The sequence below is a fragment of the Dermacentor silvarum genome, chromosome 9 (genome assembly GCF_013339745.2).
Source record: "Dermacentor silvarum isolate Dsil-2018 chromosome 9, BIME_Dsil_1.4, whole genome shotgun sequence".
Lineage (NCBI taxonomy): Eukaryota > Metazoa > Arthropoda > Arachnida > Ixodida > Ixodidae > Dermacentor > Dermacentor silvarum.
The window spans coordinates 165,273,479-165,296,240 of NC_051162.1; the positions used below are offsets into that span (position 1 = coordinate 165,273,479).

Genomic DNA, 22,762 nt, shown 5'->3' on the forward strand with positions numbered 1-22,762 from the left:
GGAGTCCAGCCTGATCCTGACAAAGTTCATACCGTTGGGGAGTTTCCCCTTCCGCTTTCTTCTACCGATATCCGCAGTTTTCTAGGGCTGTGTTCCTATTTTCGGCGAGTTATCCAGAACTTTGCCGAAATTGCTCGTCCTCTCACAGACCTTTTGAAAAAGGACACCACTTTTCGCTGGGGACCCGACCCGGCTGAAGCATTTTCAACTCTTATCAGTCGCCTTACCAATCCACCCGTGTTGGGTCATTTTGATCCGCATGCCTACAGAGAAGTTCCCACTGATGCCAACGGTCATGGAATTGGCGCTATCTTATCCCAACGACAGCGGGACACCAATTGCGTCTTCTTTCTGCACCAGAGCGAAACTACTCCATAACAGAACGTGAATGCTTGGCCCTTGTTTGGTCCATTGCTAAGTTCCGCCCTTACCTGTTTGGTCGACATTTCACCGTCGTGACAGATCATCATGATTTAGGTTCGCTATCCTCACTCATAGACCCGACAGGCCATCTTGACCGCTGGGCTTTACGCCTGCAAGAGTGCACGTTTTCCCTGTCCTACAAATCTGGGCGGCTACATAAGGACGCCGACTGCCTCTCCTGCTACCCTGTCAACCCACCCGATGGCACCGAAACCGATACAGATACCTGCGTTTTGTCGATCTCCGACTTCTCACGCATCGCCGACGAGCAGCGCCGTGACCCATATTCGCGATCCATCATCGAACGCATTACCTCGGAGCAACAGGACGCCTCTCTCCGTATGTTTGTTCTCCAGGACGGGACCTTATATCGACGCAATATGAATCAACATGGTGCTGAACTGCTTCTCGTCGTTCCCCAGCATCTGCGCTCGACAATTCTCTCGCAGTTACACGATGAGCCTACCGCTGGTCATTTGGGTGTCTCCCGCACATACGACCGTGTGCGCAGACGATTTTTCTGGCCTGGGCTATATCGCTCTGTTCGAAGCTACGTCGCTGTCTGCGAACTTTGCCAACGGCACAAGAAGCCTCCACTGTCTCCAGCTGGCCACCTTCACCCTATAGATATCCCCAGTGAGCCATTTTTCCACGTCGGCCTGGACTTCCTTGGCCCATTTCCGACCTCATCCTCGGGTAACAAGTGGGTGGCTGTTGCCACGAACTATACCACGCCCTATGCCATAACGTGGGCCCTCCCTACGAGCTGTGCAACTGATGTCGCTGATTTTCTCCTCCATGAAGTGATCCTACATCATGGTGTCCCACGTCAGCTGCTCACTGATAGAGGCCGCTGTTTCCTTTCTAAGGTTGTCGACGACCTTCTTCGCTCTTGCTCAACGTCCCACAAGTTCACGACAGCTTACCACCCACAGACAAACGGACTTACAGAGCGCCTCAACCGTACACTTACTGACAAGCTCTACATGTAGTGTCTGATGGTCGCCGGGATTGGGACTGCACCTTACCTTTCGTGATGTTTGCATACAATTCGCCGCGTCACGATATTACTGGTTATTCCCCGTTCTATCTACTATATGGACGTCACCCTCTCCTACCTCTTGACTCACTGCTCCCTTCTGATGCCACCACTACCACGTTCTATGCTCACGATGCCATTGTTTGCGCGGCCACAGCACGTCGCATTGCCCGCGACCGTCTTCTGGCATATCAGATTATCCAGAAGCACCGTTACGACAGTCGTCGTCGGGACGCTCATTTCAGCCCTGGGTCCCTTGTCCTGCTTTGGGTACCCTCCCGTCGCGTCGGCCTTTGCGAAAAACTGCTGCCACGATACGTCGGGCCACACCGAGTTCTTCGCCAAGTCACCAGCCTCACATATGAGATATCACCTGTGACTTCGAAGTCTTCTACCACCCCAGGAACTGATACCGTGCCCGTTTCGCGACTAAAGCCGTATAACTCGCACGCTGATTCGACACCCTAAGAAGCATCGAGACGATGCTTCTGCCGCCAGGGGTTAATGTCACGTACGAGTTTGAACCGCTGTGGACAAAATGACGTTGGTTGGTGTAGAAGAGGCTGAAGTGTCTGGGAGCTCGGTAGATGATGTTACCCTGGCCACAGTGCTACAACCTCCTAATTGTATATATTGTAAGTACATATATTTTCTCCCCGAAACAATATTAATCTGGACAAAAAGGAGGACAGATAATAATGTGGCGATAAAATAGTACAATGTCACTTCGAAAATCCCAAATAGATGGCTAGGCAATGGCTGGAACGACGTATTTCTGCAAAAAAATATTTAGCGTCATAGACAGCACCAAAAGTGTTGAAGATCGCATAATGTCATGTTTCAGAGACGCGTTTAGGCGAGGAGCGGCACGAAGCGTTTGGTCCCCGCTGCCGGCGCTCATCACATCAGCAACAAAGAACGTAAAACGCAAGGTGAGAGAGGCTGAGACAATGTCATGGGTGGCGGCAATGGAAACGAAACCTGCTATGACTAACTACCTTAAGAGATCAGGAAAGAAACCATTCATGATAACTCAAAGGGAAGCTCCTTACTTTTCGAAGCGAGATCAGGATGCCTTAGAACGCGTAGTTAAACAGCGAGGTACACCAAGGATGAAGACGCATGTGCTTGCTGCGGTAAAGCTAGGGAAACGATGGAACGTGTTTTATTCGAATATAAAGAAATCTATCCAGCTGCCAGTCTAGACTCCTCTGACCTCCTTGAAGCCCTTGGGTTCAGGGATAGCAGGGGGAAAGTAAACAAGTGCGCTATAGAGATTAGTAAGAGGCGGTTGGAAGTTTGGTGGGAGACGCGTAGGGACACAACAAACAACGGACACGTACAGAAACACAGTTCCCAGTAATGGTTCAAAAGGTGTGATGCTTGGAATTCTTTGTATTTGTGTGTTTTGTCAAAAATAAAGGTAGGACATTAGGCACAATAATAACAAGAGCTTGGTGGCGCAACCCACCACCGCGTATAAAAGGGGACGCTCATAGCATCCATCCATCCATTCATTCATCCATCCATCCATCCATCCATCCATCCATTTTGACACGAACGTTCGGCATAATCCACGAGCTCTATTCATATTTTTCGGAGAGCGCGTGACTTCATGCATGTTAATTTGTTTCGTAAGCGAATGATTACAGCAGTATATGGGGCCAATGAAACAATGAATCGTACTTCGTATAGCTGTCTACTATATGGCTATCTCTATCCATGTTTTGCCTATTGGGTGCAATTGCGACGTTTTAAAGCGATGATTTCTTTGACTACCCCCCCCCCCCCCATTTTGCGTAGCTACTGGTAACTGCTAACTTGGAAGTGCCGCGGCAGATATATTTGTTGATATATATTGACGCGTGCTCTATGCAGGCATTTAGGCTACGATGACTATGTGTGCTTTAACGTACTCCGTGTAGTGGAACAGGGGCACTTCGAAGACGAAGACGACGTATTTTGTTCTTGTGGTTTTTCAACAGGCTGTTCCGCCGTCTTGTTCGGCGTTGTTCTCTTGTTCGCGTTGAACCGTGACACTGGCGCAGGTGCTGTGTACGCAACCCCGCCTGTTGATCCGGACTGCTCCCAGAAGCCGTTCATCCAGCCCATCTCCAATTACAACGCCTGTGAATCGCTTCAGTCGGCGGCTGCTAGGCCTTGCTCCCGAGCTCAACGCCCTACAAGAACGCTCGTCCGGGCCCTGTCTACCTCTGCCAATGGCGACCGCCAGCCCGTCAAAGGTTCCACAAAATAGCGCTACTCACAGTCCGTCCCAGGTAACCTTTCTGCAACCACTGGTTCCCGATCACTTTCATAGTGGCGCACATGCAGATGTTGAAGACGGGCTTGACCAGTACGAACGTGTTGCCAAGGTCAATGGGTGGACTGCTCAACAAAAGCTCTTCCGCGTGTATTTCGCCCTTGACGGTAGTGCTCGCACGTGGTTTTAAAACCGCGAAGCCAGTTTCGCTACATGGAATGATTTCCAACATCAGCTAATTGAAACATTTGCGAGTGTCGATCGGAGGGACCGTGCCCAGCAACTAATCCAGCTGCGCTTCCAGAAACCCAACGAAACTGTAGCAATGTTTGCCGAGGACATGGCCTGCCTGTGTCGTAGAGCAGACCTTCACATGCCTGAGGAAAAAAAATTGCGCTACCTTATGCGTGGCGTAAAAGACGAACTATTTGCCGGACTTGTGCGCAATCCACCGAGTGCCGTGGCTGATTTTATAAAGGAAGCCACTGGTATTGAACGCGCAATCCATCTAAGATGCAGGCAGTGCGATCGCTTGCCCACCAGCATTCCTATCAACGCGACCGCAATGACCGTTAGCAATCAGAACTCCCTTCGTGATCTAATTAGGGAGATTCTTCGCGCAGAACTTCCCAAGCTCTGGGTACCGGCAATGGGCACACCCGTGGCGTCAGTCGCTTAAGTCGCATGTGATATTAGGCAAGCATTCTCGGCAGGCGATCCTCGTCATGAGCAGCGTCCCCTCAGTTACACCGACGCTGTCCGACGTCAACCAGCTGTTACGCCCATGCGATCGCCCCATCAGCCGCCCAGAGCCACAACTTGGTCATCACCACCAGAGGAACCTTTCAGACACGCACCCATTGTGCCGATCCCGTCCTACCGCCAGCCGCCGTCCACTGCATTTTGTTCACCGCCACAAGACGAGGCTTCGAGGTGCCCGCAAATTCGAAACAAAAACGGACGTATGGTGCACGGTTGATAGGCGTCCCCTCTGTTATCATTGCGAAGTCATCGGCCATATTTGCCGCCCTTGCTGGTACCGCGACGCCTCATTTCGACCTTTTCAATCCTGGTCTGATGGTCGACACGCCAGTGACGACTATATGCTACGCCGCAACGACGCTGCTTTTCAAGATCGTCCAGTAACGCGCACTCTGAGCGATGACTCTCTGTCTAACCACCAGACCGATTTTGGCTGACGGTCACGCTCTCCGTCCCCTGCTCGTTCATCTTCACCGAATGGACGTACTTTTGCTGACCTCCGGGGAAGGAGGTCGCCCAGACCACGCCGGGTAAACTAACAGCGGTGACTTCTGGAGGTAAGGTTGCGGGCCGACAACAAGACGATGAAAAGCCCCCCTAATCCCATCGCAGGACGCCGTGAAAGCGACAAACTTTGATACCGACGAAATTGTGAGTGCAGATGTTATTGTTTCCGTTGACGGACAGCAAGTTACAGTGTTAGTCGACACTGGTGCCGATTATTCAAAAATGAGAAAAGGTCTAGCCATTCACCTTAAGAAAGTAAAAACGTCCTTGACGGGACCCCATATAAGGATTGCGGGTGGCGAATTGCTCACGCCTGCTGGTAGTTGTACGGCGAGAATCACCATAGGAGATTCTTCCTTCGTGGCAAATTTCGTCGTTCTTCCAACATGTTGTAAAGATTTAATCATAGGCATGGATTTTCTACGAGAATACGGCGCCATAATCAACATCCCGGAACGCTTGGTTACGTTTCACAAGAGCCCTGATTTAATTCCCTGCTTATCGCTGCAACGCGACTCCTTTCGTCTAATCGAAAACGACGTGGTCGTCCCACCTCGGTCATGTATCCTTGTTTCGGTCGCATGTGACGTACCGTTTGATTGTGAAGGAGTTGCAGACCAAGTAACCCCTTGTTATTTACTCACGGCATCTCCGTTGCACGAGGAATCGTAAATATCACCGATGGGCGCACGAACCCGTTAACAAATTTTAGCACAGAGCGACGGCACCTGCGAAAGGCACGGCTGTGGCCTCTTTTGACGACGTCGCTGATGTTCGTGGATGCTTGTCAGTACTAGCAGAAGCGCATACGCAAGAACCAGCACCTGTGCTTGACGTAAGCACTACTTTACCGCAACACGAGCGAGAACGACTTCTTGCACTACTGGCCGAGTTCCGCGATTGCTTTGCGACGACGTCAAGAGTCGGTCGGACGCCCCTAACCAAGCACCGCATAACCACAGAGGACGAAGGGAGACCGATTCACTAAAACCCTTATCGTGTGTCCCCAAAAGAATGTGAAGCGATACAAAAGCAGGTAAACAAAATGCTTGAAGACGATGTGCACCCCTATGTAATGCCCAGAAGGGTCTTAAGGCTATGTGAATAAAAAAAGGACATGCTGCGGAAAGGCGTTATTCCCGTGGCTTGCTGTCCCTCGGAAGGTGGTGTTATTCAAGTGAAAAAGAAAGAGAACTTATTGAGAAAGAGACTAATTGAGATATTGAGAATTCCGCCTTCCTAATGCCATCACACAAAAAGAAAACGCATATCCTTTAGCACGTATTTACGATTCTGCTGAATGCATTCACTCTTCCTCGCACTTTTTGTCGTTGACCTCTGGTACGAGTACTGCCAGATACCGATGCATCCATTTGAGAAAGAAAATACCACTTTTTTTACGTCTGAGGGTCTCTGAGTTTAGTGTTATGTTATTTGGCTAATGGTATGTCCCAGCAACCACCTAGCGATTTATGGACTTCATCCTCCACGGTCTCATGTAGAAGACTTGTATGTGCTATCTAGGTGATGTGATTATTTTCGGCCCAACTCTCCACCAGCACAACCAACTGCATTCAGCAAGCTGGCCTCATTTTGAGCTCTAAGAAGTGCCTTTTCGAAGAGTGTGAAGAGCTTGTAGTGGGATATCTCGTGGAAAAGGACGGCATATATGCAGAGCCCCAAAGGATTGCTGCTGTTTACATTATGAAGCCGCCGAAGAGAGTGAACGGCCTTCGCCTTTCCCATTCGTGAATATTAGCCCAGCTCGCTTATCCCCTGACAGCCCTGCTTCGCAGGGGCACTCGCTACATAGGAACTGCTCAGTGCAAGTCTGCTTTCTAGCATCTAAGTTTTTGCTCACCTCTGAAACACTTTTGCACCATTTAGACCAGAAAAGGTTCGTTGAACTGCGTGCAGGTGCGAATGGTGTAGAAGATGTTGTTGTGCTCGTCCAGCTTCAAGGAGGGCGCCAACACGTTATTGTGTACGCTAGTTGCATTTTGACATAGGCTATGAGCATACAGGGTGTTTCATTTTAGCTGCACCAAATTTTTAAAACTTGCCTCTGGCAGATAGCACAATTATAATCCTTGATCTAAACTACTCGATGAGGCGACCATTACTTCCAGGATAAATCAAATCATATTATTGAACAAATAACATAATTACGCTAATTAACTTTTTAATTAATTATTTTACGGCACATCTTTCAATCTACGAATTATAGCCGCTGAGTTCGCAAGGCGTCTCCACTTAGAACGAATTCTCAGGACTGAACCAGTTTCGAGATATTAATTTTCAAAGTGTCCGACAAAATGCATCGGCGTTCCGGTTCACTTTTTGAGGAAAAAGCTGTTTTATGCATTGAAGCACAAAGTTAACTGGAACGCCCATGTATTTCGTCGGACACTTTCAAAATTAATATCTCGAAACTGGTTCAGCCGTGAGAATTCGTTCGAAGTGGATACGCCTTGCGAACTCAGTGGCTGTAATTTGTATATTGAAAGATGAGCCGTAAAATAATAATTAAAACGTTCATTAGCGTAATTATGTTAATTATTGAATAAGGTGATTTGATTTATCGTAGAAGTAATGGCTGCCTCATCGAGCAGTTTAGATCAAGGATGAAAATTCTGCTATCTGCCAGAGGCAATTTTTAAAAATTTGGTGCAGCTAAAATGAAACACCCTGTATATCACGGAGCTTGAATTTATACCTGTTGTTTTCGCTCTTCCTAAGTACAGGCCATGTTTGTATGGTCGCCATTTCGGATTCTAACGTACTATCATTGCTCTGCTGGCTTGTGAGACTGCGCGACCAAATTGTTTGGTTGGCTCATAGGGCCGTGTGGCCTCAATAATACGATTTCTCGATTGATTACAAGAGCTGCCGGTACCACACATATGCCGTCTGCTTTTCTCGTCTTTCCCCTCCGATGTTAGTGATTACCTAACTACAACCTCATTGGTCTTTCCTGACTTCGCGGTCTTCAAGCACGAACAAAAGCACGACCCTTGAATTAGTCAGATTATTGATGCGACCCACAAATCTGAACAGGCTACGCCATTGGGGATTTATCATTGCATGTTGTAACGCAATAATTATTTGTGTTAGTGTGCTCTATCGCTACTTGTCTTCTCAGAATACCTGCGCATTGATATTATTCGGGCAATGAAGAACGACATTCGGCCCGACACCTTGAATTTTCGTGAACGCTTCAGAGCCTCCGACAACAATTCAAGAGGCCTTAATTGCGGAAAGCAACTAAGCAGTACGTTACCAACTGCGCTGTCTGCCAGCGTAAGAAAGAACCAACTATGGCTCCTGCAGGGATTCAGCAATGCCTAGAGTAACGACTGCTCCTTTTGAGAAAGTCGGAACTTAGTCCTCAAATATTCTACCAGCAGGCGGTGGATAATCGAATGCGTGGATAACATAACACGCTATATTGACACGTTGACCCTTTTCTCAATCGCAGCATCCCTTGTGTCATAGTTTCTACTTAATTCGATTATAATCCATCACGGAGTACCTCGAAAGGGGATACGTGATCGTGGTCGGCAGTTCATCGCAGACGTTGTGGAACAGTTACTTCGCCTTTGTGGATCTAAGTATTGTCATTACATGCTTTACCATCCGTAAACCAATTGAAGCGTTCCTACACCAATGTCGTATCTGAACCTGTCCAACCAATCCTACCCTCATGAACCTGTTTCAATGTGTGTGGCAGCGGATCATGAAAACTGCAATGCCGTATAAATTTTCACCACAAGCGTGTCTGATTCTTGTGATCTCAGATTTCTTCGAAGGAAATTGGTAATTAATAGTGAAATATTGTTTTTTTAACTTACGAGCGTAGCGTTGATTTAGCCCTGAGAAAAAAAATGTCAGCCCTTCCAATGGGGTGGAGATGAAAGACCAGCGAAGCTGCACTATGGTGGGAATTATGTAGTTCCAATTATGACTATTAAGATGTGATGGTGTAATTGGTTATTTCAGCTATTGAAGAATGGAGAAATATATATGATTCGGTGGTGCTCATTTATTTATTGACCATAGGGAACATGGCCTTATAGTCACTACGGTACACCACCAGAGGGTGTAAGGCAAAGGTTAGCACGTTCTTCATAAACACCTCACCAACGCCGCGAGTGTTCGGTGCGAACGCGGGCAAAACGCCGCCACCTTCGACAACAGTTCTGCGCATTGTTTGTGTGACCGCACACAACCGCTGTCAAAACGCTAGAGTGAGCAAGCGTGCAGCAGCAGCGGGCGAAGGTTCATGCGGTCGATCGCTTCAATGGAAAATGAGCAGCGAAAGCACAGCGCATACAAAGGTAGGAGCCATGTTGCAGATCGCTTTCAAGATAAGGTGCGCGCGACCGCCCAGCGCCACGCAAAATACAAGTCGCTCGCAGAGCAGAAGCCGTAACCCCTGTCTCCCGCGCTGCCTTCCCGCTGTTCTCCTTTCACGTGGGAGATTGAGTTGATTGAGTCGCCAGTTCCCCGTCGCTCGTTGCGTTGTTCCTCCGAACGAACGGCACGAGGCAGGGCCATGGCGAGTCGAAAGGGCAACTGATAAGAGCGCTAGCGCGATGTCTACGTGACGGAACGGCTAAACGCCGTTGTCGACACTGTTACGGGAGAGGCGGGCGAGAGCCAAGAGAGAGTCAGCGCCACAGGCGGCAGAGGCCGGCAGGGCTGCGCGCATCCGCCGCAGTGGGAGAGCGGGCACACACACACACAGTCTAGGGTGCCTCGATGCCCTCCTCGCCCACCGCTCCCCTTCCACTGGGAAGTCACGTTTGCTCTCCGCCGTGCGTTCGCTCCCCGTGAAAGCGCGCGTCGCTCGCACGCTTTCATTCGCACATACAGCGTACGGCCAATGAGAGTTTTTAGGGGCGAAGCTCCTTAAGGTGTGGGTCTGTCCCTCCTCTGTAGTATGAGTAGTAGTAGGTAGCCACGTCTACTTTTATGAAAGAGAAATTCCGAAAGTTGTGTCCGTAGCGCGGAATCGAACCAGGGACGCCTCGCTTCCGAACGCGCGGCGCTAACCACTACGCCACGAAGCTTTTTTTTCTTTATTACCTTCTTTGCAACAATACATACACCCGTACAAATACAAAGCAGGTCACTTGGCGGTACACAACATTAACGCATAATTTGGCTAGACTATGCTACTTTGAAAGGCCTTCAAAGAGGCTACCACACACACCAAAACGTCAAGCTCCTGAATCCACTCTGGTGGTTCAATCATGTGCTTTAGGGCATCCCGGGTGTACGTAAGACTTTCAATTAGATGTTGCCTTGCCGACCTTGCATCTATGCGGGCATTCCTGACATCCATGCGCGTTTTCCACACACTGTTCATACACAAAAGCATTATCATGTCAGCCGGCACTCCCTCTGCGTCTGCGCATGGCAAGAAGCGAATACCGAAAGTGCTTATCGGCAATTCTTTTTTCAGAGTTCGTTTGAGAACGTCCCACAAGAAAACGGAGTCGTGGCAATCCAGGAAGATGTGCTCGATAGTTTCCGATTTGTTACATATGATGCAGTTAACAGACCACGGAACAAATATGCCTTTACTTTGTAGCCATGGCTTCACAGGGAGAGTGCCAGAATGCAATTGAAAAAAAGAATGTCACGAAGCGCACATGCACAAACGCACCACGATGACAATAAATAACCAACATCAACAAAAGACTGCGCGTTTCTAACGCGTTTGTGCTAGCGCGTTACGGCCCGCGTAAGAAGCTGGTGTAAGACGCTGTGGCCTCCCCGCCTTACCCCCGTATTCATAAACGCTCCTCGACTTGAACTTGACTTGCCACTGCCTTGGGCAGCGCGTTCGAAACGCGTTGAAGGCGGTGGCAAGTCAAGTTCAAGTCGAGGAGCGTTTATGAATACGGGAGTTATACTCTCTCAGCAGTCATGTGATGGCGTCGGCAAACGCGGTGCACGTTCCGGCATGTGTAAACGGCTGCATAAGACGTTGTGGCCTTTCCCCCTTACTAGAGAGTACTGCACGTTTCTAACGCGTTTGTGCTAGCGTCCCCTTAAGCGGGAGATGGTGCAATTATAATGAAGGGCGCTGTTATAAAATAGGAATGACGCCACATATGGCGCGTGTCATTGGTGGAAGTCAATCGTTCGACTTAGTGCGGCGAGACTGGGCGAATTACACGGAAGATTCACGGTTTACCGATGATTCCCTCCGGAGCTTCGCCCACTCACCATCATTCACTCCGTGGATATGCGGTGTTTTTTTTTCTACATCCGGACGCGACCATTGAAGAGTGAGCCCTGAAGTGCTTCGCTGTAATGTTCTGTGCTTCACTTACCTACCGGCAATCAAACGCTGTCAATACTATTCTTTTACCCACATCGACGGACAACCATTTTTTTTACCGGTATTAACACCACTGAGTAGCAAACAGTTTATAATTAACTGTTACATTGCTACACTAGGCATTATGTTGCGGTGACGAATTAAATGGAGTTAGCGTTCGAAGCAAGGTCGTCTTTGGAACGGCCGGTTACAGCCAACCAATAGTATTATCCCTGTACGAAGTGAGCTACATAAGCCTTTCTTGCTTGTTCTTGCACTAATGCCCAAGTGAAGCCGCTTTTGAATGAAAAAAAGGAAAGCGAATGTATAATGCTAGTCATGTGGGGCACATATTTATGGAAGATACCACCTGTTCTTTCCGGTTAAAGAAACTAATTTCCAAAGAATAATGTGAATTTGCTGACCAAAGTGATGGGAGTTTTATTTATCAAGAAAATAATGTCGTTATCTAGTTTAGGTGGCACTGCGCCGTGTGTCATAGGGAGTTTTCTAAGCATCTCTACGAGGGATCAAAGACAAACCATAAATTTGTTGCCATTTCATCTGCGTAGCCTAGCGGTCAAACTGTGCGAACGGAGCATCTTGCGCAGCTTTTCTACTGATGCCTTTGATCACGGTGCAGTCACTCACATTTAACAGCGGAGCTGTTGTAGGTCGAGGCTGATCCGTCCGTCTGTCCACCGGAGTCACGCAGGTCTTGTGACCAGGAGAAGATGAGAGCCGCATCGGGGGAGGACAGGGGACGCGATCAGCCGAGGAGGAGAGGCACACTGGGAGAGGAGGCGACCAATGACAGTGCGGGGGGGAGAGGCGACCAATGAAAGGCCGCGCTGTGCGCGAGAAGGAGACCCGATGGGCATAAGGGAAGGTGTTTCTGTGTAGGGTGCCTACATGCAACGCCGTTTGCATGTAGGCACCCTATTTCTGTGCGGCGCGCCCTTTCAGATAATGCGCAACGCGCAGAGCTGCTGCCAACGCCGTTTCACCGCGTTCGCGCTGAACGTGCGCGGTGCCCCTGATTGCACCCGATGCCTCGGGCGGTGGCTCGGCAGGTTTCGACCAGAGAACGGGACACTCGTCGAGTAGCGTCGGAAGTCGCTGCCTCTTCTCGCCTCGCAACGTTTCAATGTAATATAAATTCGAGTTGTAGATCTGTGTTTACTTGTGTTTACGCAATTACACCACGTGCAACACATGCACATGTAACACTCGTAACATGCGGTGTAACTAACACAGCGTCGCTGTTCGACCATCTTAACGGAGTGGAATCAATCAATCAATCAAAGCTTTATTTGAGTTTGCAATACAGTGTGTGGTGCAAACTGGGGGTTTGAGAGAAAAAGCAGTCGACATGACCGCTTGACAAGGCTCTCGAAACCATTTTAACACATTGACAGTTGCGACAGGAGGAAGAAAGGAAAAAAAAAGATAAAAGTAGAGCAATAATAGGTCACAATATGTGTAATGCAATGAAAAAAAGGATGTATAATAATTTTTTATAGACTTACGGCGCCAAGGGCTCTGGTAAATGGAAGAATTCGCGTCGCAAAAGAAAAGGTGCTTACTAAAGATGTAAACTGTAGCACAAAATTGCGAAGTCATTCAGTACGGGTTTCTATGAAATATTGCATGCGCAGCGGAGGTAACAAGAGGGAGTCACCAACATACGCGCGCTAATATTGGTGTAAACGTATATTGCTTCATCTATCACCTGTTTCCGTTGCCACTTGTCGTCAGAACTTAAGCCATCTGAAGTTGTTTTTTGTACGCTTCTATATTACCTGAAGTGCGTATAAAAAAAAAGCTCTCCGCTGCACAATGTTCACAGCGGCGGTTCACGTTATCCAGGCCTTCATTGTGTACAAATGTTTTTTTTAATAGTGGAACGTTTGGTCAACTTACCCTCCTGTCGCTTTCTTTTATTTTTTTGGACAATAGCGCATTCTAGGGTTGTATGAATAAACGTGTAGTTAGTGATATCGCCTGATACTGTAAAGAACGAAAAAAATGATAGGTTGTTCATTTTCACTTTTGGAAAGCAAAACTATAGAGCAGTATTTCTATAATTTAATAGCTATGTGGTCGATTTTCAAACTTTAGTGTAAATTAAAGATAAGCGTGCATATTCTACATATTATGACTAAGGGTGAACGAATAGTGATTTTTGAGATCGAATAAAGAAATTGGCTGAGATTTAACCTAGTTGTCACGAGGAAAAGGCCTGTTTGGTTTGGTTTTGCAAAGACTATGCACACAGTCTTTCATTATTGCACACTTCCGCGCTTGGTAAACTTCTCTATGCCATGCTAATTTGGCCTCCCTTTGCTCCTGTGTTTCAGCAGCCAACTTTGCCTTTGCTTGAGATGTCGCAGCCTGCCGCCTAGCTATAGCTACTGGATGACTGGATTCAACCTGGCGCTTGTGGTGAAGCGCGCGCACAGACGGTCTAGCCGGTGAGCCATCCATGGCCAGACTGAGCGACCAAGCACCGGCGAAGCTATTAAGCCCTCGCCTAGTCACGTGGTACCACAGCGGCGAGGCTCCGAGCGAGCGCACCTGCGACGCCTCTTCGCAGTGGACCACGTGGCGTGACGTCACGCCTGCCACACTTGAGCTCCGGTGGCTCAAGGTCATTGAGACGTGATGAATGACCTTGCGAGATATGGCGTAGTAGAGCTTTCGTTCTAATAAGAACCGAATAGTGCTGGAAGCGAATTGAATCAAATATTTTTCGAAGAGTGGGCAGGCTTTGTCACAATTATTTTAAAACGATGGTGACATCCTGTATTTTTTATTTAGGCCGACTCTGAAAACGTAGTAGTTATGAAGGGTTATTTAAAAAGCACAAATGAATCATTAGGAGCAAAATTAGTTTTTTTCAAATGCACATGACTCTTCAGAGAGTACGAATGATCGCTGTATAGCATGTAAAATGTGGCTACCTAACTGACTTAGCCTTCTCCACTACCCAAGTTCTGATGTTTTATGTCCATACTTTTATGCCCCCCGGGGGTAAAAATTTATCTCACGTCTTCTCCAATTTTATTTTATTTTTTTGGGGGGGAGGGGGAGAGCGCAGTTGATTTTTTTAAAATATTCGAGTATTCGAACAATGCTTGCATTTACGAATAGGGACCATTCAATTCGGAGATTTAATCGAATAATGTTAGATAGAACAGAACACTATTCGATTCATTATTCCAAAGTTCCGAATATTGGCACACGTCTGTTTATGACGCCTCCATGAAGCAGTATACGTTTTAAAGGAAAAGTACATTTCAACGCGTCAACGCATGTTATTCACAAATAGAGCCATGATAAAATCAGTCAACAATAAACTATAGCAATCAAAATGCTCTTAATGAATTTTGACATCAGTGCAAATAAGTATTTAATATCTAAGCAACCGCACTGCTTCGCCCCTAAATATAGAATGGTGTGGTCCTTTTTGGTGAACCTACGATATGCATATATATATTTCAAGACGTGGCAAAACGACATATTTTATTGCCCTCGTCCTAGCTTTTAATATATCGTCCTCTAGGAATTGGTCTTCACCCTGTTTGCTCACACAATCTTACGCATTTCTGTTGTCGTCCGTAACAGTATTTCACCCTCGGTCAAGTACTGCGCATGCATCCTATGGCGTTTGTGTAAGTGGTGGCTGTATTTCTTTTACTCGCGGTGCACCCCTCAAAAGAAAAGCTAAGGCCACATTCACTCCACTACATTCTGCATTGCGTACTGCAGCTTTCAATGGTTCTCTCCAGTGATTTTTTTTGTCTTAGTCACAGCCTTCGACTCATCGGCCTCCGGTTCCCAGTATAAAGTGGCTTGTGGGGATTCCTATTAGCCGCCACTAGCTGCCATTGCTATAGGGTACAAGAATGTTTTGTGTACATGTGATGAATTTCTGGCGGCAAAAAAGACAAAAAAAAAATTGGCCGCATACCTACTTGCTTCGCTGCAAATGACGGCGAAACACGATATAGTCTTCTGCTGCCCCGGATACGTAACACCCTCTCTTCTCCCCCTCCCGACCCCCACCCTCTTCCCCTTCCCTCTCACTCCTCGCATGATGGATGCAATGGAGGTTTTGCAGAATTATATTGTCACGTACGAGTTTGTACCGCTGTGGACAAAATGACGTTGGTTGGGGAAGAAGAGGCTGAAGTGTCTCGGAGCTCGGTAGATGGTGTCACCCTGGCCACAGAGCTACGACGCCCTTCGCCGTATTCTGATGTCCTATGAAGACATCTTTGATTTTGGAAAACGCCCGCTAGGTCGCACCCGTGTCGTCACCCATCCCATCCTCACTGGTGACGCTCCTCCTATACACCGGAGGCCCTACCGTGTGTCAGCAGCTGAACGCCAGGTGATCCAAACGGAGGTGGACAAAATGCTCTCCAAAGATATTATCGAGCCTTCCTGCAGTCCGTGGGCGTCACCTGTCGTTTTGGTTAAAAAGGACAACACCTGGAGATTTTGTATCGATTACCGTCACCTGAATAAGATATCGACGCAATATGAATCCTCATGGTGCTGAACTGCTCCTCGTCGTTCCCCAGCATCTGCGCTCGACAATTCTCTCGCAGTTACACGATGTGCCTACCGCTGGTCATTTGGGTGTCTCCCGTACATATGACCGTGTGCGCAGACGATTTTTCTGGCCTGGGCTATATCGCTCTGTTCGAAGCTACGTCGCTGCCTGCGAACTTTGCCAACGCCGCAAGAAGCCTCCATTGTCTCCCGCTGGCCACCTTCAGCCTATAGATATCCCCAGTGAGCCATTTTTCCGCGTCGGCCTGGACCTCCTTGGCCCATTTCCTACCTCATCCTCGGGCAACAAGTGGGTAGCTGTTGCGACGGACTATACCACGCGTTATGCCATAACGCGGGCCCTCCCTACAAGCTGCGCAACTGATGTGGCTGATTTTCTCCTCCATGAAGTCATCCTACATCATGGTGCCCCACGTCAGCTACTCACCGATAGAGGCCCTTGTTTTCTTTCTAAGGTTGTCGACGACCTTCTTCGTTCTTGCTCAACGTCCCACAAGTTCACGACGGCTTACCACCCACAGACAAACGGACTTACCGAGCGTCTCAACCGTACACTTACGGACATGCTCTCCATGTACGTGAGTGATGATCACCGGGATTGGGACTGCACCTTACCTTTCGTGACGTTTGCATACAATTCGTCGCGTCACGATATTACTGGTTATTCCCCGTTCTATCTACTATATGGCCGTCACCCTCTCCTTCCTCTTGATTCACTGCTCCCTTCTGATGCCACCACTACCACGTTCTATGCTCACGACGCCATCGTTCGCGCGGCCGCAGCACGTCGTATTGCCCGTGACCGTCTTCTGGCATTTAAGACTATCCAGAAGCACCGTTACGACAGTCGTCGTCGGGACGCTCATTTCAGCCCTGGGTGCCTTGTTCTGCTTTGGGTACCCTCCCGTCGCGTCGGCCTTTGCGAAAAACTGCTGCCACGATACGTCGGGCCATACCGAGTTCTTCGCCAAGTCACCAGCCTCACATATGAGATCTCACCTGTGAATTCAAAGTATTCTACCACCCCAGGAACTGATATCGTGCACGTTTCGCGACTAAAGCCCTATAACTCGCACGCTGATTCGACACCCTAAGAAGCATCGAGACGATGCTTCTGCCGCCGGGGGGTTCATGTCACGTACGAGTTTGTACCGCTGTGGACAAAATGACGTTGGTTGGGGAAGAAGAGGCTGAAGTGTCTCGGAGCTCGGTAGATGGTGTCACCCTGGCCACAGAGCTACAACCCTCTGTATATATTGTAAATACATATATTTCTCCCCGTAACAATATTCAAATTTACCGCGTTGACCCTGCTCTCGCGCCATCTGTTGAGACCTTTTATTACTGTTGCCTTAAAGCCGGCTACGGAGCCGCGGTTTCAGCCGGCTTGTTTTAAACGCGTAGCGTCTCTTCGACACCATTCCTAGCGCGTTGATTTTTCATTTACTAACGCGAAAGGCTGTCCAATGTATATTCTTAATTAAATGAACGCTGCGGATCACGGTCATGTACATATATTTTGCCTCAAATAGGCCTGAGGTTTCTTGGCTGGGCAGTTCAATCGAGTGCCCGGCAGACAGACTTCGCGTTCGGGTAACCCAAGAAAGACTGTCGTCTTTAATAAACTGAAAATTAAATACAATGATAAGCACTGTAGAAGTGTGACATTCATGTTGTTACATAGTGTTCTAAGATAACAGCCACGAACACGCAATATGTGACACTCAAAGGAGTGAATATTCGTAAAATTTCACTTTTAATTGGACAAAATTATAATTTTCTGTTTGATGGTAAATACTGCGGATGAGAACTCAAAAATCAATGGAAGAAGTCTGAAAACGCAGCCTCAAGTGTACAATTTAGAGCCCTGGAGCTGCATGCGACAGTGCTATTTTTTATCTTTTTCTTTAGTATACTGCCCGCAAATTTCATCTGTCTGCTTCGCTCCCGTGTTTCGCTTTATATACATATTTCTTTACATAATGGCGACGCAAAAGGAAACGCTTTATATTTAATATTATGACTCACATAGGAAATTACGAATGCGTAAGATGTTTTATCATAGCGTAGCGTTCTTTGACTATGCTTGAAGGTATTCGTGCGTAACAAAAAAACTAAGAGCGCCATTTATGTCCAACAACATGCACTCCAGCAGCTTTGGTTCGTTTTACGAAACAAGGCACCAGGTGCCGTTACGATCTCGACAAGCGAAGGCAAGGTGTCTTTACGAAAACGCCAGATGTCGCCAGGGAAACACCAAGTGTTCTAAATGCGCGTCCGGTGCACTTGACATTTATCAAGCCAGGAATATAAGCGAGGTATCAACAAGGCAGCCATGACTGAGAATGATGCGACAAGTGGGACACTTGACTCTTCATAAGCCATGCATAAAAGCCAGTCATACAGTGCATAAAAGCGAGGCATAACCGATAAAGATAGGACAAGGGTTATTATGCTGCGCACTAGGAAGCTACCTGTGAGGGATGAGGAAAGGCGACATCATTATGCCGATGGGCGACGTAAATAATTGGGGCTAAAAACTCCCTACGGGATGAATGTGAATAGTTCGCAGAATCCCTTTGAACTCGATATAATAAAATCTACCCTATAATGTGCTGAGTTCAATTTTCCAAACCGAAGATTGATGGCAAAACGTGTTTACTGAGGAGATCCTCATAACGTTCTTGGGATTCTTCGGAGTAGCCTGTCCACAAACTCGACAGCCTTGGTTTGAAGGAGCAGAGTATAAGCTTAATAAGTAATTCCAAAGAATTCTGCTCGTTATATAACAGTTCACGAGTAGAGGGTTCCTACCCGAATTTTGTTTTGCTGATCCACAGTCAAATTTACATTTGCTCCCCCCAGCTTACTTACAAAGTAGCTTTCCTTCGCGCACTCTAATATTTTCAACTGAACGCACAATCATCAAATTATGGCAGACTAGGGACACTGAAGAAGTGATAAATGAAAATGCACGCAATTACTTACCCTCGTCAACAGACCTGAATGTTTTGACACGTTCCCCGATCATAACAGTTGGATAGTAAGTAGCATTCATGCTATACCTGTTAAAGAAAGCACGTATTTACTAAATGCGAGAAATTTATAACGCTGCATCAGACTTGCTTGCTCAAAACGCGAGAACAGAATTATGAGACATCATCTCACGATGACCGTCTGCGGTAATGCAAATTACGTCCGAGGGCGCGCAGTCGAATCCCAGATGTAGCGGCCAAATGTCGATGAGGATGAAATGTAAAAAAAACAACAACCTTGTAACGGGCATTGAGTGCAACTTAAAGAAACCCAGTTGGTCGAAGTAATCCAGAAACTCCACTACAGTGTACCTTTTGATCATTTTGTAGTTTTGCCACGTTAAACTCCAGAATATATATTTAAGCAATGCGATAAGCCTTCTAGCAATGTAACCAGTCCATATCGCCAAAGTCCTGTATTTTTAAAATATGTAGCGGCCATACTGATAGTTCCATTGCTTCGGCTATATGTGATAAACACTGTCTCCGGTATCGAGCCACATTTTGCTATATGCGACTCACTTGCCAAGATCGCCATGAGCATGACCGCATGACGATGACGCAGTGACGATGATGACGATGAAATGAAGTCGATGAAACGACAGCGGCAGTATGACGACAATGAGAAACTGCTGATTCCCCTGAACTGGTATGTACGCTGATTATACGAACGTTTTCTTTTAATCAGATAATTTAATATCACTTGAAGCCAGTGCAAACAACTATTTAAGGCATCTTTCAAAATGGTTAAGGCAAAATAGGCTACGCTTAAATGCCAAAAAGCAACCTATATGATATTTGGACCTATAAACAAGCCTATAAGTAAAATAAGTGTGAAATTTGAAGCAAATTGTATTACACACGTCAGGGAACAAAAATTACATGGTGTGTGGTTTCATGAGGAATTAAGCTGGAACACACATGTAAATCACCTGATTACCGCATTAGCGCGAGTAGTTGGTTATTTTCACAATATACTAGAATTAATACCACTTAGGTTAAAACAAGATATGTACTATGCGATCTTTCTTTCTGAGGTAACTTACGGGATATTACTCTAGGGAACGACATCGCAAAGAAATTACCATAGACTTCATCATCATCAGCCTATAGTTATGTCCACTGCAGGACGAAGGCCTCTCCCTGCGATCTCCAAATTACCCCTGTCTTGCGCTAGCTGATTCCAACTTGAGCCTGCGAATTTCCTAACTTCATCACTCCACCTAGTTTTCTGCCGTCGTCGACTGCGCTTCCCTTCTCTTGGTATCCATTCTGTAACACTAATGGTCCACCAGTTATCCATCCTACGCATTACAGGGCCTGCCCACTTCCACGTTTTCGGCTCATTGTCAACTATGGAAGATGCGTACATGAATATATTGGTAAACATCTAGAAGGATTGCATAACAACCTTGGTTCTCCACAAGAGAAGTAGAAAGTTAACTATCAAGAAAGGGCTCAGGCAAGGAGACACAATCTCTCTAATGCTATTCACTGCATGCTTAGAAGTATTCAATCTCTTAGACAGGGAGGGCTTAGGAGTGAGAATCAACGGCGAATATCTCAGCAACCATCGGTTTCCACATTTCATTGTCCTATTCAGCAACAATGGGGACGAATTACAGCAAATCATTGAGAACCTCAACCAAAAAAGTGTAAGAGTGGGGTTGAAGATTATATGCAAAGAGAACGTTGAACAGCCTGGCAAGGGAACGAGAAATTCAAGATCGCCAGTCAGCCTCTCGAGTCTGTAAAGGAGCACGTTTATCTAGGTCAATTACTCACAGGGGACTCTGATCATGAAAAAGAAATTTATAGAAGAATAAAATTTGGCTGGAGTGCGTACGGCAGGCATTACGAAATCCTGACTGGGATATTACCACTGTCATTGAAAAGAAAAGTGTGCTATCATTGCATTCTACCCGTGCTAACATATGGGGCAGGAACTTGGAGGTTAACAAAGAAGCTCGAGAACAAGTTAAGGACCACACAAAGAGCGATGGAACGAAAAATTTTAGGCCTAACGTTAAGAGACTGGAAGAGAGCGGTGTGGATCAGAGAACAAACATGGATAACCATAGACTTGTAACTATGCAAAAGAAGATATTGCTCTGTTTAGAAAAGTACAGAGGAAAATGACAAGACCTGCCAACTGCTTCACTGTTCATAAAACATTCCATGCTCAGGGTGGATCAGTTGTACTATTTTAAATTGCTCCAAGTAAACCAACAAAATAAACTAAATGAACAAAGCCGCATCGAAAAACCATACTACCGTTTACGAGACCAGATAAAACGAGCCCCTAAAGTAAGAACTAATTATGGAAAACAAACTGCTGCGTACCAGACACATCATGTTTTCAATATCCTTTAAGATAGATTGAACTTTAAAGCTAGTAGTGTTGCCTTTAAAAAACAAGCCAAGGACTTATTAATTACCACATGTGTGCCGTATCAACATTAACTTGTTGATTTTCATGCCTCGACCAATGCATAAATCATTCACGAATTAGTATTCTGAGTTTTCCATCTATAATGTAATTTCAGTGCATTCTCATGCATTCTACGTTTCCATTTCTTTAAATTTATTTGGTTTAGCTGTGTATATTGCCGTGCGCGACATCTTGTGCGTGACTATTTAAAGATGATTTGTAAACTTTTTCGACTGTGTTGACTGTGTTGAACTCGAAGCGTATGTACTGCCTCGAATGCGGAGGGACAGGGAACTCTGTCAGGCTTGATTGCCTTTAGCCCGTGCCCCTGTAGTAAGCTTTGTAAATTGCTTACTGTAAATAAAGTACTTACTTAATTACTTCCTTTTCTAAGGATGTTAAACGACTTGATTATATCCCACGATATATGATTAGGATGGCAAGCCACGATGCTTCCGTTATTAAAATCAGGATCATAGCCGCATGCGCTGAATTGTGTGGCCGAATGGGAATGCGTGGTTTTTGTTGTGAACATGTGTGGTCCCTGAATCACGGTAACAAGAGCGACCACTTCAACCCGCATAAGTATTCCCGCAAGTGAGGGGGTTGTGGCACACGATTGGAGTACTACATGCCAGAAACTTAGTGTCTTGCTTCACCCCACAGTCCGTATTGCACTTGGGCACATATTCTCGAACGTTTGGTAGTTTAGATTAGGTTAGGTTGACACGGACTTCATATCGACTCGCGCCATTTTTTGTCCCTTGCAAAAGTTTGTTAGTATGTTGAAACGGTAATTATTCCGGGTTCCTTGAACTTTTTCTTAAGTTTCTTGAGCCTACGTATGTTTAGTACCATAACAAATTTTACATATGTACTCCCTAAGATGTATTCAGAATTTGACGCGCGAACAAGTCTATGTATTTGTTCACAGAAACTTTACAGGAGCACGCGGAGGCCCGCAATCTACAGTGCAGATCTAAGACACGACAAGCTGATTGCTCATTTGCAAACCTGCAATTCGTCGACAAAATTTTTAAGCAACAATTACTTCGATCTAAAATGATATAACCAACAAACATAAGAATGCTCTAAAAAGGTGTGATGCCTAAGCACAAAAATGATCGATCTTTCATAAGTTCTACAGTGAAAGATTGCCGTATGCCACATTCAAGGAACGCTTTGAAACAGTTAAGAACGTCATAGTTGTAATCACTATCCTGACGCACTAATGTGAAACATATGTATCATCATCATCATCAGCAACAGCAGCAGCCCATATTTATGTCCACTGCAGGACGAAGGTCTCTCCATGTGATCTCCAAAAACCCTTGTCTTGCGCTAGGTGATTCCAACTTGCGCCTGCTTGATCACCCCACCTAGTTTTCTG

At 46.5% G+C, this 22,762-nt stretch overlaps 1 long non-coding RNA gene across 1 annotated transcript in view; it reads right to left on the minus strand.

Annotated features, from left to right (window-relative positions):
- The window catches only part of LOC119464624 (uncharacterized), a 40,710-nt gene that overhangs the window by 13,105 nt on the left and 4,843 nt on the right, over window positions 1-22,762 (minus strand). The window contains exons 3-4 of the long non-coding RNA XR_005194485.2: window positions 18,895-18,971; window positions 13,249-13,335 (exon numbers count right to left, since the gene is read on the minus strand). This is a non-coding gene — a long non-coding RNA (uncharacterized LOC119464624). The remainder of the gene's footprint in view (window positions 1-13,248; window positions 13,336-18,894; window positions 18,972-22,762) is intronic.